General features: G+C 42.9%; 2 long non-coding RNA genes across 3 annotated transcripts; both read left to right on the top strand.

The window, feature by feature from the left end:
• The first annotated feature begins 337 nt into the window (after positions 1-337).
• Positions 338-16,603, top strand: LOC115576990 (uncharacterized). Its single transcript, XR_003982991.1, has 2 exons — positions 338-411; positions 16,468-16,603. It is a non-coding gene; the product is annotated as an uncharacterized LOC115576990 (long non-coding RNA).
• LOC115576989 (uncharacterized) lies at positions 931-8,965 on the top strand. 2 transcript variants are annotated; one of them, XR_003982989.1, is made up of 3 exons: positions 931-984; positions 1,151-1,558; positions 8,907-8,965. It is a non-coding gene; the product is annotated as an uncharacterized LOC115576989 (long non-coding RNA). The 2 variants fall into 2 exon arrangements; XR_003982990.1 differs by lacking the exon at positions 8,907-8,965 and adding an exon at positions 1,917-2,055.
• Positions 16,604-19,017: the final 2,414 nt, after the last annotated feature.

The following is a 19,017-nucleotide window of genomic DNA, read 5'->3' as shown; positions in this document are numbered from 1 at the left end:
TAAAAGTGAAGTCGAGTTCTTTGGGAATCTGTTGTGTGCAGCAGCAGAGAGAGAACAGCAGACAGGAGAGAAGATACTGGAGCTGTTATCATCAGTGTGCACATATGAAAAGTTCCCTTTTGATATCATAGATGATAAAGATGATCAGTGTGGTTCACTGCTGGATATGTTCTCCCACCTGAAGGACAAAGAGACTAAAACAGGTCTGAGAGTCCTTCCATCATTACAGTCAGTTTTCCAGTCAGCTCCTGCAGTCTGGTCCATAAACCTCTCAGAGAGAAAGAGCTCCATCCTCCTGGAAGTGCTGAAACTCACATCAGAGAAGAAACAAGTGAAGCTGACAGGCTGCTCACATGAAGAGAGTGAAGTGAGGAGTTTCCTACAGTGTCTGCCTTATATCTCACAGCTCAGGTAAATGGTCTTGTTTTTTTTATTACTTCTGTTGTCATCTAATACTTAATCTACTGAATTTGTCTGCATGCAGATAAAATTATAACACATTTCAGTCTATAATTTAATATCACAGAAATATCATAAATTGATAGATTACATGTTTCTTTTATCTTCATAATTTCAGTTTTGTGCCTCAGTTACCAGAACCATCAGACGAAATCAGGTTTTTTGGGAATCTGTTGTGTGCAGCAGCAGAGAGAGAACAGCAGACAGGAGAGAAGATACTGGAGCTGTTATCATCAGTGTGCACATATGAAACATTCCCTCTTAAGAGAAATGGTGGGATTTTCTGTTGGATCTGTACTCTTATGACCCTGAAACAGGCCTGAGAGTCCTTCCATCATTACAGTCAGTTTTCCAGTCAGCTCCTGCAGTCTGGTCCATAAACCTCTCAGAGAGAAAGAGCTCCATCCTCCTGGAAGTGCTGAAACTCACATCAGAGAAGAAACAAGTGAAGCTGACAGGCTGCTCACATGAAGAGAGTGAAGTGAGGAGTTTCCTACAGTGTCTGCCTTATATCTCACAGCTCAGGTAAATGGTCTTGTTTTTTTTATTACTTCTGTTGTCATCTAATACTTAATCTACTGAATTTGTCTGCATGCAGATAAAATTATAACACATTTCAGTCTATAATTTAATATCACAGAAATATCATAAATTGATAGATTACATGTTTCTTTTATCTTCATAATTTCAGTTTTGTGCCTCAGTTACCAGAACCATCAGACGAAATCAGGTTTTTTGGGAATCTGTTGTGTGCAGCAGCAGAGAGAGAACAGCAGACAGGAGAGAAGATACTGGAGCTGTTATCATCAGTGTGCACATATGAAACATTCCCTCTTAAAGAGAAATGGTGGGATTTTCTGTTGGATCTGTACTCTTATGACCCTGAAACAGGCCTGAGAGTCCTTCCATCATTACAGTCAGTTTTCCAGTCAGCTCCTGCAGTCTGGTCCATAAACCTCTCAGAGAGAAAGAGCTCCATCCTCCTGGAAGTGCTGAAACTCCAATCAAAGCAGAAACAAGTGAAGCTGACAGGCTGCTCGCATGAAGAGAATGAAGTGAGGAGTTTCCTACAGTGTCTGCCTTATATCTCACTGCTCAGGTAAGTCAGACTAATTATCAATATTTAAAAACACCATGTGTCTTACCTCAGATGAGGTGGAAAGCTCACAACAGCCTCTGATTTGAAAGTAGTTAATAATTTGCTTTTACAAATGAAACACTGTTGTCATAAAGATGCAATTGTTGGTTATGAGTTCATATTTTAAGATTCCATGTAAGGATTTCAAATGATTGCCCACGTAAACACAGAGTGATTTAGGGAGGATGTATTTTAATTTTGTCTAACCATGAAGTTAGCATCACACTGGTTACCTTCACAATAAGCTTGTGGGGATTTTTGCATTATATTTTAGAATAATGTTGATAATAAGTTGTGTGACAAACGCATGTTCCAGCAGCAGCGCAGAGATCCTCCCAGTGACATTGGCAGGTAGTGGCACCGCAGTGGCAGTCTGTGGCAGTCTGCGGCAACCTGTGGCCTGTCCGTGGCATTTCCTGAAAGCGTCGGTGTTCAGAACACCTCCCCTGACTCGCTGCCAATAAGGGCAGGGCCACTTTCCTGGGAAAACCCATGTTTGTTGTTACAACAGTCACTTCCGCCATGGAGTCATGATGAATACAAAATAAAAGTATAAGCGAAAAATCTGCTACTTGGTTACTTATTTTAGTGTACAAAGTTTTGCATAATTTCTCTATGTATTGTACTAGTTAGTATTATCTAAATATATATTAATATTTGTTCCATAGCGTAAATGTGAATGTAAACTAGACAAATTGCAATTCCTGCGAAAATACAGTATGAATGCTAAAGACTAAAGTGAAATCTGCTGAATGTTCTGCCAAAAAGCTGAAAGCTGAAATGACAGAAAAGCTTAAAGGGCTGAAAAGTTGAAAAGGCTGAAAAAGCTGAAAGGGTGGAAAATTTGAAAAGCTGAAAAAGCTGAAAAGTTAAAGGCTGAAAGAGCTTAAAAAGTTGAGGATATTGATAGCTGTACAGTTTCTGTAGCTGAACATGAAGCTAAATGAATGAAAAGGCTGAAAAAGCTGAAAGAATAGAATAGAATAGAATAGAATTACTTTAATGATCCCAGACTGGGAAATTATTTTGTTACAGCAGTAGTGGGTCAGCAAATAAAACACTTAAAACACATAAATAGAATCCAATATATACATAGTGTATATATACAGTGCACAGTGTGCTATAAACAATAAACAATAACAATATATACAACAAAACAAAATATGCAAAATATACTATAACAATAATAATATATACAACAAAACAGTAGAGAGACCAGAGTTCTCTGTCAGGCAGAGGTGAGAGAGTTGTTGTATAAAGTGATGGATTGTGGCAGGAAAGATTTCCTGTATCTGTTGCTTCGACAGCGAAGCTGAAGCAGCCTTCCGGAGAAGGTGCTCCGCTGTCTGACCAGTGTGAGTTGGAGAGGGTGGAGAAGATTATCCATGATGGATAACAGTTTTTTCAGTGTCCTCCTCTCCACCACAGCCTCCAGAGTGTCCTGTTTGCAGCCAATCACAGAGCCAGCCTTCCTGATCAGTTTGTTGATTCTGTTGGTGTCGCTGGCTCCAATGCTGCTTCCCCAACAAACCACAGCAAAGAAAAGTACACTGGCCACCACAGACTGATGAAAGATCTCCAACATCTTGCTGCACACGTTGAAGGATCTCAGCTTCCTCAGGAAGTAAAGTCTGCTCATCCCCTTCCCGAAACAGCTTCAGTGTTAGATCTCCAGTCCAGTCTGTGGTTGATGGTAACACCAAGGTACTTGTAATCCTCCACCGCCTCCACATCCTTTCCCAGAATGCACAGAGGTTGGAAAGCCGTCTTCCTCTTCTTCCTGAAATCTATCACCATCTCTCTGGTCTTGCTGATGTTCAGCCGCAGGTGATTCTGTCCAGTCCACTCCACAAAGTTGTCTACCAGTGCCCTGTACTCCTCCTCCTGTCCCTCACTTATACACCCAACAACAGCCGAGTCGTCAGAAAACTTTTGCGGGTGACACGACCCGGTGTTGTACTGAAAGTCAGTGGTGTATAAGGTGAACAGGAAAGGAGACAGCACAGTCCCCTGTGGAGCTCCTGTATCACTAACCACCGCATCAGACAGAACACTGCCCATACGGACAAACTGTGGCCTGCCTGTCAGGTAGTCAGTAATCCAGGAGATCATTGTGTCGTCTACACCCATCACCCGCAGCTTCTCCCCCAGTAGCAGTGGCTGAATGGTGTTAAAAGCACTAGAGAAATCAGAGAATGTGATTCTCACAGTACCTCCTCCACCATCCAGGTGCGAATGGGCTCGTTGCAGCAGGTAGATGACAGCGTCATCAACTCCCAAGTGGGGCTGGTAAGCAAATTGTAGAAAAGGGTTGAAAAGCTAAAAAGGCTGCAAAGTTGAAGGCCGAAGGAGTTGAAAAAGTTGAACATTTTAATTGCTGAACATGAAGTTGAATGTTCGAAAGAGCTGAAAAGGCAGAAAGGTGAATATTTGAAAAGGCTAAGAAGCTGTAGAGTGAGAGTGCTGAAAGAGGTTAAAAAGAAAAAGCTGAAAAGGTGAAAAGCTGTAGAGTAAGCGGGCTGGAAGAGGTTAAAATGGTGAACAGGTGAAAAAAAGATGAAGAGCGGTGGAAAAGTAAGAGAGCTGGCAGACTCTGGCATTCCGGGGCAGGCTCTGGCATTCTGGGGCAGACTCTGGCATTCTGTGCCATTCTGTGGGAGACTCTGCATATGTGCAGGCTCTGGCATTCTGTGGCAGACTTTAGCATTCTGTGGCAGGCTCTGGCATTCTGGGGCAGGCTCTGGCATTCTGTGGCAGGTTCGGGTATTCTGTGGCAGACTCTGGCATTATCGGGCAGGCTCTGGCATTCTGGGGTAGGCTCTGGCATTCTGTGGCAGACTCGGGCATTCTGGGGCAGGTTCTGGCATTCTGTGGCAGGCTCTGGCATTCTGTGGCAGACTCTGGCATTTTGGGGCAGACTCTGGCATTCTGTGGCAGACTCTGGCATTCTGTGGCAGGCTCTGGCATTATGTGGCATTCTGGGGCAGTTTTGGGTATTCTGTGGCAGACTCTGGGAGGCTCTGGCATTCTGTTGCATTCTGGGGCATTCTGTGGCAGGCTGTCAGGCTCTGGCATTCTGTGGCAGGCTGTGGCAGGCTCTGCCATTCTGTGGCAGACTCTGGCATTCTGGGGCGGACTCAGGCATTCTGGGGCAGGCTCTGGCATTCTGGGGCGGACTCTGGCATTCTGGGGCAGGCTCTGGCATTCTGTGGCATTCCAGGGCATGTTCTGGCATTCCGGGGCAGGCTCTGGCATTCTGTGGCAGGCTCTGGCATTCTGTGGCAGGCTCTGGCATTCTGAGGCAGGCTCTGGCATTCTGTGGCAGACTCAGGCATTCTGGGGCAGGCTCTGGCATTCTGGGGCAGACTCTGGCATTCTGTGCCATTCTGTGGCAGACTATGGCATTCTGTGGCAGGCTCTGGCATTCTGGGGCAGGCTCTGGCATTCTGTGGCAGACTCAGGCATTCTAGGGCAGGTTCTGGCATTCTGTGGCAGACTCTGGCATTCTGTGGCAGACTCTGGCATTCTGGGGCAGACTCTGGCATTCTGGGGTAGGCTCTGGCATTCTGTGGCAGACTCAGGCATTCTGGGGCAGGTTCTGGCATTCTGTGGCAGGCTCTGGCATTCTGTGGCAGACTCTGGCATTCTGGGGCAGACTCTGGCATTCTGTGGCAGACTCTGGCATTCTGTGGCAGGCTCTGGCATTATGTGGCATTCTGGGGCAGACTCTGGCATTCTGTGGCAGGCTCTGGCATTATGTGGCATTCTGGGGCAGACTCTGGCATTCTGTGGCAGACTCTGGAATTCTGTGTCATTCTGTTTAATTCTGTGGCATGTTGTGGAACTGGGTAGCAACTGTTATATTGAGATATTTTTATAATTGTATTTCATATTAAAATAGTAATATAGATTGTGTTAACAGTACCCTTTATGCTATTGTTACATTCCATCAGTCCAGCTGTTGCAAAGACACCCTGTCACCTTGTGGCAGGCTTTGGCACTGCGTAGCAACTGATGTGTTAAGATATTTTCATAATTGTATTTCATATAGTAATATTAGTATTAAGATAAGATAGGATAAGAATGATATAAACATAGGGAAATATTAAATATAAGAACAGTACAATATGTGCACTATTTAACATTTACATTTATGCTATGGAACAGATATTAATATATATTTAGATAATATTAACAAGTACAAAACATAGAGAAATTATGCAAAACTTTGTACACTAAAAAAAGTAAACAAGTAGCAGATTTTTCCCTTATACTTTGATTTTGTATTCAGCATGACTCCATGGCGGAAGTGACTGTCGTGACAACAAACATGGGTTTTCCCAGGAAATGTGGCCCCGGCCTTATTGGCAGTGAGTCAAGGGAGGCATTTCTGAACACCGAGCGGGTGTCAGGAAATGCCACGGACAGGCCACAGGTTGCCGCAGACTGCCACGGACTGCCACTGCGGTGCCACTACCTGCCAATGTCACTGGGAGGATCTCGCTGTCTCTCAGTTACTGATATTTTTTGTTCAGCAAGATAATCTTCAGACGCACTAGTGAGTTAAAGAGTCTCTGTGTTCACTGTGAGGATGTTTAACCTCTCCGCACCCACCCACCCGCTGATGGGCGATTCAGATAAATGACTATATATCTACACTGCACAGTGACGTATCCCGCTTCAACTTTCATCAATATGGACATACTATACGTCGTTAGAAAGGGGAGAATCTCCGCAATTCATTCATCCAGTTGATTTTGCAGAAATCATGAGCACCAAACCATAAATCATTGATAATCACCAGCATGGTAAACGTGAGACACAAGAAACACACGGCGACTCCCTACCTTTGAAGCGGCCATAAAGCTGTAACATGTGTCCATTCCTCAATTATCTATATTCCAGTTGTCCGTAAGAATCCACTGATCAAAAGCATCAAAATGGTTTTTCATAAAATTATTCCAGCTTGTGAATATCGTCCTGTAAACTCCATTTGTTTACCGTCTGCCAACTTTGTCCGGCAAATAAAGTCCATACTTTACCGGCCGCACCGAAATGTTTTCTAGTTCCTGTATGGTAATGTTGGGTATGCTTGTTTTCATCACTTTGCTGGCTACAAAATGAAAGTGTCCCCGTCTTTTTCTGTTCAGTTTTCACCCCAGCAGAGCCCCTGAAGTAGATCGAGCGCTGCCTGTTTGAAGGACCAATAGACTTTGTTTAATGTTTTTCGCTGCCTTAGTATAGGAATAGCGTATTGGCTATCGACTTGTCAATCACTCAGGCTTCTAGCCAATTATTTTACCTTTCTAATGAGGGCAGGCATGCCCAGGTCAGGTATTTATGAGCTGAGGGGTTTCCGTGCGTCTGGCGACTTGGGGGCGGACTTTACGCAGCAGACTCATGGTGAAGAGACGCAGCAAACATTTACATTTCCTCGTAGGCATTTTCATAGTTTACAATGGCGAAAGCCAGGAAGAAATCCAAATTTATCCGAGAAGATGACCAGGAATGGACTATAGCATCATCTGATGAGAGTCAAGACAGTGAGTATGACTCTGAGAGAGAGGAGATGTTCGCTCAGGGACTTGACGACTTCTTTGATCGGTGAGTAACGTTATCTTTGATCATGTTTTATTTATTTATTTAGCCATGAATGAAATTTGAATGAAAGTTAGTGGGTGGGGTTTTTTTTTATGATTACAGTGAACAGTACAGTATACATTAGCATGTCATAAATGATGCTAAATGGTTAGCGCCCCAGGGCCTAATTAGCCTTGCTAAGCCTAGCTAGCTACTCAACTACTCAACTAAAGTTATGTAATCCTTGTAAACCTATTCTATAATGTAATTCATTTTGAGCCTCTAATTCCCTATTATTTAGTTGTTTTTTTTATCAAGCTTGTAAACAAATTGAACTAGATCTTTTTCACTGACCAGACACTGGGAATAAGCCCCCAATTCAATTATTCTGTTTATGTACAGTTATTTCCCTGATGTTTTTGTGTAATAAAATATCATATCCGTGTTTATTTGTTTCCTATGTAAATAACACCCCATTGAAATGCATTTATATATTTTTTCATTATATTTGGTAACATCTGTGCATTGCATTGTGTTTTGTAGGTCACAGTCTGACAGTGACGTGGATTGGGAGCCTCAAAGTAGGACACTCGGACGCCAAACCCCATCTCCTGCTGAAGGTGGTCGGCAGAAGAGGCAACGATCCTCCTCTGCATCCACCAGCGCTACCTCCCCCGCTGCATCTTTCACTGCCCTGTTTTGTGTATATAGATCATTCATTGTTCATATTTTGTTGATATTGGCACAGTTATACATACAGTAATATTGTATTGATAGATAATACCATCCTTGTTTGAAATTCAGTTCAGTATAGTCTGTCATTTTTGTATAATGGTAACTATTCTGTAGGGACAATATCTCAATATGGCCACCTAGAAGCGTGTGGAAACCCCTCCAACCACCCATCAAATGGATGTGTGAATAAATTATGTTTTGAATCATGGAGAAAGGTTTTATAGTCACCAAAATGCTTCAGTAATGTTTCCAGTGTCACAGAAGGGAGTAAAAGCATTTGGCACAATTTGGCCATTTGGAGACGTTTTGGAGAGGTTCGTGGACACCGGTGACACCACAAACTAAAACCTCCATAACTCCCATAAGGGTAGGCCTAGAAGTCTAAAATTTCACCCAGGTGTAGTTGACAAGATGAGGAAGGTATGTGCAATATTGCCATATGCCTTACATAAAGCACATCCTAGTTATTGTTATTCAAATATGACCTATTATTTTCGAAGACAAAAAAAATTTTTTAGAGCCATGCTTGAACTGATGTCATTTTGGTTGTGTGTATGGTACATGCTAAATAAACACATTCACAGAAACGAGAGGTTGTCAGCTTTCAAATGGCGTATCATACATTCATCTCGGACTTGTAGTTCTTGTGTTATCAGCTTTTCCATTTGGATATGCTAAATAGGCAAAATTACTGAAAATGGGTGGGTGTGAACAGGTTAATGTCCCGACAACCTCTGTAGTCTCATTCAGACACTTGTTTGCAACCGCGAACTGTTTTTAACAGACGTTAGAGCTTTATAATTAAACTGTGGGAAACTAAATGATGTATTTTATGTTGTGGAACAACACATGTAAATATGTTCAGCCTATACTGATACACTTTCTTTCACACATCAGAATGAAAACACATTTAAAAAATCTCTGTTTTCTTACTGTGTGAAGTTTTGTAGGTGATGTACTGTTCTTGAGTTGATCAATGTTACATCCCTTTAAGGCCAGAGGATGAGGGGAGTAACATCGTTAATACAACCCAGAGTGAAAGAAGAAAGAAACACATGATGTGTGAGTTTAAACACAAAGATGTATTTTCAAATTAAAACAAAAGTAGTTGGGTCAACAACATGCCACTTTTTTTAAAGAAAGATGGCGGTCATCCTACAACAGAAGAAAACACAACCAATGTTATAAATGTTTTAAAGCTGAGAGCAGCTTCACCACTAAGGGCTCCATCTTAACGATCTGAAACGCAAGTATCAAACGCAAAGCACAAGTAGCTTTGTGGGTGGATCTCAGGCGCTGTTGCTATTATGCCGGCGGGATAAAATGACTCTTGCGCCCAACGCAAATCTAAAATGGGTTGGTCTGAAGTAGCTACATTAGTCATAGGTGTGGTTTGGGCGTAACGTGCAATAAACCAATCAGAGCGTCATCTCACATTCCCTTTAAGAGCAGGCGCGCTTGTTCCATGGCGCATTGCTATTATAATGGCGAATTTGCCAGGCGCACGCCAGGAGCGGTTCACAGCCGAGGAGACCGACGTTCTCGTCCGGGCCGTAAAAGACCGAGAAGTGGCATTGTATGGGGATGGGAGAAATCCATCCAAATTAGCTTTGGTTAAACGGGCGTGGGAGGAAATTGCCACAATTATTTCTACGGCTGGCATCCCCAGGACATCGCAACCGGGCCACGGGAGCAGTGCGCACGGGCCGAGCCGTGCGCAACGGCCAGCTGATGAGGGAGCAGTGCAAACACCAAGGTGCAGAGGATCCAGACCCACTACACGCCGTGGCAGCATTGTCAGACCGGACCGCACTGTCCGGGATGCGGCAAGGTATTAATGCCCGTCTTGACCGGGTGGCGATGTTGCTGCGGACTCTCAGGCGCATCGCCTCAAGTCTCCAAACGCACCACCTGCTCCTGTTGTGCCCCTTCCTCCTCCTCCCCCAACTCCATCTTCGTCCACCCGCTCCACTAGGAGCACATCGCGCATTGCCACTCCCGGACCCTCACAGCTACGGCGGGCGCGTCGCATATCAGAGGGAAAAGGATTAGTTCTTCTGTTTAAATCTTTTCAACTTTTTTGTATGGTTTGCAAAAACGGGAACTGCTTCCATGTAGATGAGAGAAGCAAAGTGTATGCACGTTGAGCACACGCTACATTATGGCCAAGCATGCGCCCTTAAAATACTGCATCTGAATAAGCGCCACTGACTTTAGACCAGGTTTTTCCTGGTCTGTGGCTCAAGTGTTTTCTGAAACTGCAAAATAGCACCAGTGAACGTTTGCGCCAGAACACGCCTCCTCTTTTCGCTGAGCCGCCCCGGGAGCGCAAAGTCAGTCCCTAATGACTCTTGCGCCCGACGCGCGTCTGTGGAGGGGAAATTCCAATGTGCGCCGAGTGCAAACTAGGAATTACACAAGCGCCAGTGTACAAAGTCAATTGCGCTGAGTGCAAGATAGAGCCCTAAATGTTAGATCACTAATTGACAGAAGAAATCACCTCACTGCTCAATATCCTGGATCACTTAGCACATTACAGCCATGTAGCCTTCTGGTCCCATAGTTAGTTTACACAGAGTTATACATCAGCATGGCCTAATGGTGAGGGAGCTCAGGTGTGATCCTCCACTCAAAGGCAAGAAGGGGGAGAGGGGTCACCTGGAGAGAAAACAAACACAAGAACAAACAGATACAGGTGCAACACTCGGACCGTATTATTCTACTTTACTGTGTTGTGTTCATTATTTTAAGGCTTTTATCAGATATGATCTCCACATCAGTAATGCATGACTGTTTCTGTTGTTGACATCATGTCATAACTAAATGTTCAATTCTGTTCCAGTGTCTCTCTGCAGTTTGAAGGTGAGGTCGAGTTCTTTGGGAATCTGTTCTGTGCAGCAGCAGAGAGAGAACAGCAGACAGGAGAGAAGATACTGGAGCTGTTATCATCAGTGTGCACATATAAAACATTCCCTTTAAATGACATATACATTAATTGGGAATCTCAGTGTGGTTTCCTGCTGGATCTGTACTCCCACCTGAAGGACTGTGAGACTGAAAACTGGCCTGAGAATCCTTCCATCATTACAGTCAGTTTTCCAGTCAGCTCCTGCAGTCTGGTTCATGAACCTCTTAGAGAGAAAGAGCTCCATCCTCCTGGAAGTGCTGAAACTCACATCAGAGAAGAAACAAGTGGAGCTGACAGGCTGCTCACATGAAGAGAGTGAAGTGAGGAGTTTCCTCCAGTGTCTGCCTTATATCTCACAGCTCAGGTGAGACTGACAGATAATGTACATAAAAAGATAATTTTTAGTAACTGCAGAAGAGTTTTTTCCCTTTAAATATCTAGCTCGTAATCAACCACAACTAGTAGAACAGCTAGTAAAATATGTATTTACTGAAGTTTGTGTTAAAGGTGAAAGGGCCTGTGAAGTTCTTGATTTATTAGAAGAGTTCAGATTGGAAGAAAAGAACCTCCACAAAGTAAATGTGGAGGTGGAGGAGTTTAAACACCAAGTGCAGGCTCTAAATGCTCCCAGTCATTCATGATTTTATACAGTCAAGCTAACCAAAAACTTCTTATTGATCATCATAAAGTTTCAGGGCGTTCCTGTAATCATGGTAACTCACGGTGCCAGAGAGGAGGGAGAGACGCTGAATGAAGCCGTTTACAGAGATGCACTGCAGACAAAGTCCAGACTATAGTTGTTATTCCACACATGTAGCACACAACAGGAGACTCTCTGTGTCAGACCAGTTCTCATGTTTTGACTAACTCAAAAACTAATTGATAACGTAGCAGCGTGACGAGTCCTTGCTAGCTAAGCAGCTAAACTTTAGCACCACTCTGTGTTTTGATCCCGCCCTGTGTGGGTCCCTACACTGTCATTTCACTGTCAACAGCACACGCTGTTAACGATACCATTGGCTGTAGAGTGTGACAATCTGTCAATAGAAATCAGCCAACACTTATTCTCCTCTGAGCTACATTGATCTCATAAGTCGTCACTGTGAAGTTTGATGACAGAAATTCGTCGTAGCAATGGAGAGCTTTAATTCATGTAAATGATAACTTGGATTGATGCAGCCTCTTACCACTACTTTGCATCTTTGCTCCGATTCATTCAATTGCTATTTTAAAAACAGACCCGCAGTCACGTCGAAACCATGTTTACTTTCGTTTTTTAATGAAACGAAACTTAAGGAAAAAAATACAGAGGACATGACCTCGGTGTCCTCAATGGTGGCTACGGCCCTGTCAGTAATGCATGACTGTGTTTCTGTTGTTGACATCATGTCATAACTAAATGTTCAATTTCTGTTCCAGTGTCTCTCACTGTTTTGATGGTAAAGTCGAGTTCTTTGGGAATCTGTTGTGTGCAGCAGCAGAGAGAGAACAGCAGACAGGAGAGAAGATACTGGAGCTGTTATCATCAGTGTGCAGATATGAAACATTCCCTTTCAATTACATAGATGATGATGATGAAAAGGAATATCAGTGTGGTTTCCTGCTGGATCTGTACTCCTACATGAAGGACTATGAGACTAAAACTGGCCTGAGAGTCCTTCCATCATTACAGTCAGTTTTCCAGTCAGCTCCTGCAGTCTGGTCCATAAACCTCTCAGAGAGAAAGAGCTCCATCCTCCTGGAAGTGCTGAAACTCACATCAGAGAAGAAACAAGTGAAGCTGACAGGCTGCTCACATGAAGAGAGTGAAGTGAGGAGTTTCCTACAGTGTCTGCCTCATATCTCACAGCTCAGGTAAGACTGACAACAACCATTTATGGTGAATGTTTTGTACTTCACATTAATTAACTCTTTGTATGAAGAGTTGTGTTCTAAATAATGGTGTGTCAGTTTTTAATGTTGCATGAATTCCAATGTAATAGAAAATGTCTTTTCATATATTTGTATTTCTTTGTCATCAATATTATATTTACACTTTGTAACTTTATTCACATTTCTTAAAGATTTCTGATATTAGTTTGGGTCCTAGTAGGACTTGTCAGACCATGTGAAGACCAATGTGAAGACCATGTTTTCATTATTATTCAATGAAACCCATAAAACCACAAAATATACTACTGTGTGCAGACATGATGAAGACAAAGTGTTTTTGATGCACTTTAATGTACTGTACGGTACAGTACTGAGGAAATGTGTTTGTGACCTTCATACATTTAAGGTAATTTCTATTTACCTTGTGTACATTTTAGTCATTTCGTAAAATAAGAGTAAAAGGTAAAAAAAATGGGATTTCTAAAAAATGTAAACAGAAAAAATTAAAATGGAAAGAACAGAATTTGGAAAAAAAATAAAACATATTTAAAAAACAAACACACAAACAGTCAGTTATAAGTTCCAGCCTCATGCCAAATGTCAGACAGGCACCTTTACCTTTAACAGAGCTCACTCTGCACAATATCAAAATGTATAAAACAAATTGAACAAAAACTCTCATATTCGTTTTTTTGTTTCGTTTTGTTTTCTTCCGCTTTTTCCATGCGGGTCGCGGGTGATGTTACTGCTTTATGCCACCTTTTTCAAGGGGGGTTACTGGGGCCAAAATCCAGTGACTCTATGGCCGTAGGCCAGGGTACTCCTTGGATGAGTCGCCAGCTCATCGCAGGGCCCTTACTGATGGCAGTGGCTGCCACGAAGGTGCCAACTGCGCATCAGGAGCAATTTGGGGTTCAGTATCTTGCTCAAGGATACTTCGGCATGTAGCTCAGTCCCGTCCCGGGGAGCCAGGGATTTGAACCAGCGACCTTTCGGTCACTAGTCCTCAGCTCTACCCACTGAGCTACAGCCGCCCCAAACTCTCATATATGAAACAAAAATGCTCCTTGAATTAAATAAAACAAATTCTTTTCCTGCATGACAAAAATATACACTAATTAAGTCAAAAATACAATACTGTTACAATATAACACACAAACCAAACCAACCAAAGTGCTGTACAGTTATTAATTATTATAATGAATTATGACATATTTGTATATGATTACAGACAGTTGTGGTATTTATTAGATACTATTATCCACAGTGACATACAGAATACATAACAACACCATGACTATAACTGACACACACACACAAACACACTCTGTGCTTACTGAGCATTTTGCCTGTCAAATATTTTCTTATTTCAATCAGTTGATTCAATATTGCTCTCACCAGATGAAGTCTGTGACCAAAATATTGCCTCCTTGGCCACTTTGTCAGTTGCAGTGCTTTGACAACATTACTCCCGTTGTCCGTCGTCATAGCAACGAGTCCCGTTGGGTTGAGATTCCAGCTTTTTAGCGCCTCCTGCAGGGGCTTCAGCAATATTCTCCCCTGTATGATCTTGCAGAAAGTAGCTGTTCTGAAGACATGTGCTTTTCATCTCCCAGTCCTCCATGAAGTGCAACTTCTCAGGTTTCTGCTGGACCACATGTCGGTGGTCAGCGCGTAGTGAGATGCTTTCCCGGTCTGCCTCCACTGTTGATATGGGGGCCATGTCTTTAGGGATATGGAAAGCCACTTGTCATTTGTTCTTTGGTAAGGCACACCGAGGGTGAATGAAGCTTCGGTTTGTTTCGGGGCAGAGGGCTGGGGAGGCTTTGTGGCCTCAGTCACAGCACGTATTTTGACACACTCCTCGTCCTGCACTTTATGGTTCTGTTGTAAGTGGTGGAAGAGATTTGTTGTGCCTGAACCTTTAGTTGCAACAGGTTTTCGACATTCTTTACAGAAAACATTTTGCTGCTGGTCATCTGACACTTTAAAACCAAACCATCTCCAAATTATCTTGTGCCGCGCATTCTGTCTCCATGTTGTCACTGAGTGTAGGTGAGAGTGGAGGGGGAGGGGCTTGTGGTCACAGAGTGAGGGAGGCGGAGCAGTAACATTGTGTGTGTGTGTCTGTGTGTGAGAGTGTGTGAGTGTGTGTGTGAGTGTGAGTGTGTGTGTGTGTGAGTGTGTGTGTGTTTGTGGGGATTGAGGGAGAGGAGAAATAGGTGCGAACTTGCGGCCCATCTATTGTAATATTAACGCAAAATGAACTATATCGATACAAGTGATATTGTCCTGTGTTATATCTTGTTTAGGAATATATCGATATATATTAATAATCGAGATATCGCCCAGCCTTGATGAATCTGTCTTACCACATCGGAATGAACCCAAAACAAAGAGGTTTCTCTGTGATCTGACGAATTAAATGGATCAAAAGATGCTGAAATAACATCATCGTAATGCCACCTTGTAAAAAGCCTGAATTCATGCTTCATCAGATCTGTCGGCCAGATGACGAGCAACAAACCAAACTTTTAAAATGCTTGTTCACTGAATGGGGTTTGGATCGATCAGGACTTTGCTGTGCTGAGACATATTTCCATAACTTACCAGGTTGTCCGACTTCTTCGCTCACTTTCCTCCACGACAGCTCCTGTTTTGTCCTGTCTCAGTAGAGTTGATTAGTTATCAGACAGCTCTGGGTGTCTGCAAACATTCATTGACTTTGTACGTAATCTAGACGTGCAAATAATTTTCCGTGAGTTTGGTCTGAATGCTGATGAGAGAGCAGACTTTATGGATGGGAAGTGGAAATCATTACCAACAGAAGCCACTGCTGTTACAGTGTCTGATACCAGACTGTTAGATATAAACTGATGCCAGAAACTGAACTATGATGTTCAGCCTGCTCTGATGAAAGAAACATTTTACATTTAAATGTCAGTTTATACTGAATTGTGTTGTATCACCACAAATGTTTCCTTCTCTTTAGTTTTGTTCCTGATCAGACAAAACCTTCAGAAGAAATCAGGTTCTTTGGGAATCTGTTGTGTGCAGCAGCAGAGAGAGAACAGCAGCCAGGAGAGAAGATACTGGAGCTGTTATCATCAGTGTGCACATATGAAACATTCCCTCTGAAAGAGAAATGGTGTGATTTCCTGCTGGATCTGTACTCTTATCACCCTGAAACTGCCCTGAGAGTCCTTCCATCATTACAGTCAGTTTTCCAGTCAGCTCCTGCAGTCTGGTCCATAAACCTCTCAGAGAGAAAGAGCTCCATCCTCCTGGAAGTGCTGAAACTCACATCAGAGAAGAAACAAGTGAAGCTGACAGGCTGCTCACATGAAGAGAGTGAAGTGAGGAGTTTCCTACAGTGTCTGCCTCATATCTCACAGCTCAGGTAAGACTGACAGGTAATATGTTGTTAAAAAATATTGTTTTTTTCTTTTTACTTCAGTGGTGTTATTAAATGAATCTATTTTAAAATTGAAAAAGTTAATTGATTATCATTTACAAAAACACTCAGATAAAGATGTAATTGTTAGATCTGATGTTGTTCAGACGTTAATGTTCATTTAATCAGCTGTATCATTGTTGTGTCACTGTGTCAGATATTATGCCAAATATGTTTATTAATTATGATAAATATTTGGGTAATTTTGCTTGTTAGCAGGTATCTGGAGACTTTTAGTAGATAAACTCCACATCAGTAATGCAGGACTGTGTTTCTGTTGTTGACATCATGTCATAACTAAATGTTACATTCTTGTTCCAGTGTCTCTGACTGGTCTAAAAGTGAAGTCGAGTTCTTTGGGAATCTGTTCTGTGCAGCAGCAGAGAGAGAACAGCAGACAGGAGAGAAGATACTGGAGCTGTTATCATCAGTGTGCAGATATGAAACATTCCCTTTTGATATCATAGATGATTATGATGAAGATGAAAAGGAATCTCAGTGTGGTTTCCTGTTGGATCTGTACTCCCACCTGAAGGACAAAGAGACTAAAACTGGCCTGAGAGTCCTTCCATCATTACAGTCAGTTTTCCAGTCAGCTCCTGCAGTCTGGTTCATAAACCTCTCAAAGAGAAAGAGCTCCATCCTCCTGGAAGTGCTGAAACTCACATCAGAGAAGAAACACGTGAAGCTGACAGGCTGCTCACATGAAGAGAGTGAAGTGAGGAGTTTCCTACAGTGTCTGCCTTATATCTCACAGCTCAGGTAAGACTGACAGATAATGTACATTTAAAGACAGTTTTTTCCCACCAAAAATGTCTAGTTCGTAATAACCCTTTCAGTACCAACTTGTAGAACAGCCAGTAAAATATATATTTACTGGAGTTTGTGTGTTAAAGGTGAAAGTACCTGTGAAGTTCTTGATTCATTAGAAGAGTTCAGATTGGAAGAAAAGAGCCTCCACAAAGTAAATGTGGAGGTGGAGGAGTTTAAACACCAAGCGCAGGCTAAATGCTCCCAGTCATGTCCTTGGAGCAAACCACAACTAAGAGCTTATTGTTTATTTAACAGAGAGTAAAGATGTGAAGAATATGTTGAGTACAATTAGTACAATGTTGTGCATCGTTTTAGCCGATCGTCCTCATGAATCCTGAAAACACAGCGCCTGAAAATGCACTTTTTTGAAACTGGGTCTCAGGGTGGAGAAATCTGAACACGCAGCCCTCTCGTTTTCATCTGGACGGAGAACCCGCATACTTTCCGGAGCGATGACGCCATCGCCCCACCCCTCGACCTCTGAACCCCGCGACGTCTCATAACAACAACAACAACAACAACAACAATGGCGGACTACTGCTTGTGTTCGTGTTTCTTGCTACTTACTCTCCTTGTAGTTGACTGTGAGTCGCAGCAGCAGTTCGGCCTCATTATCGGTCCACACAAACGATTCTGGTTTCCTTGCAGTAGCCATTTTGTTCTTCTTCTTGTTGTGTTCGGTTTCTCCGTCTACTGTCTGTTTGTTTACAGCGCGTAAGCTTACTGCGCATGCTCCGTCTCTTCTTCTACGTTTTTGGTGAATTTCAAGCGCCACCTAGAGGCTGGAATATGAACTGCAGCGTTTTCGGTCATTTTTAGTGGATCCGTGTACACGCAAATATTCTTGAAACGATGCCGAGGAAGACGGAGGGGAAAGATTGTTCTCGTCCGTATGATCAGGGCCTGAGGTGTCTCCTCTCTGTCCTCTTCGCTGTTGTGCTGTGTCTGTGTCACTCAGGTCACTGAGAGCATGCTGGCTTCTGGCATCAACTATCCACGCAATATCTCACATGACTTTTCCGGCTTTTGATTGTGGTATTGTTTCTTATATGAGGCTCCTTTTTCAACTTGAAAATACAGATTTTGATGCTAGCGTAAAAGTGCCCCTGCACTCCATTGAAGACGAGCTCGCCTGAAAAAGAAACTACAGTAAATCTTAAAAGTGCCTCTTTCGTTGTAATTATACTTTTACACGAAGGTTTGACTCAAATACATTCACAAATAAAGCTTAGGTTGCTTTTTGACGAGAGTTTCACTTTAATACTACTCATTTGATACGGCAAACAAAAAACAAACACTCAGAGAATACAATGAGTTCTCTACAGCAGGACAGGCAAAGACACCAAAGCAGCAAACACTCGCAGATACTTTCAAAAGGAAAGAGAAATATCCTCGAGACAGCGACATGGCCACAAATATTAGAGAAGGTAACTGAATTAATCTCTCTGGATAACCAGCTCATCTCCGTGGTAGAGGATCAGGGTTTTCTTCATCACCTGGAGTTGTTGAGTCCCCGGTGAGCCCGACCATCTCTAATTACATCACATTGATTCCACTTTCGAGTTACAGTGTGCCGTATGTGCACTAGTTTCCTGGGTCTCATACAGCAGAGCATGTAAAACAGACAGTCGAGGAGATGCTGAACGTGTGTGAAACCGACAAGCAACGCGTCCACGTCCTTTTACGTGACAACACGAGGAATGTGTAAGAAGCAGTGGATGATATGGAGGCACCAAGCGTGAGCTGCGTCTCTCACACTTCAGCTGCTGTAACGAGGCTCTGCTGTCACAGTGCAGCGTCACACACTCACCTGCTAACACCAGGAAGGTGGAGGACAGTGTTGTAATAGCATATGCAGAATAAGGAAGAGCCATATAAAGGTATATACATTGTTTCAACAAAAAAAAAACCTATTAAGGAACAGCTTGGATGCAGGTACTTTTTTTCTTAAAGCAGCAGGAAAAGGCTGAGTATCGGATCGGGAGTCGGTATCAGCAGATGCTAAATATTAAAGGATTTGGATCGGATCGGGGTAAGAGAACCTGATCATCCCTACTA

This window comes from Sparus aurata, chromosome 24, assembly GCF_900880675.1.
Source record: "Sparus aurata chromosome 24, fSpaAur1.1, whole genome shotgun sequence".
NCBI classification, from domain to species: Eukaryota; Metazoa; Chordata; class Actinopteri; order Spariformes; family Sparidae; genus Sparus; species Sparus aurata.
This window is presented reverse-complemented; position numbering and strand designations above follow the sequence as displayed.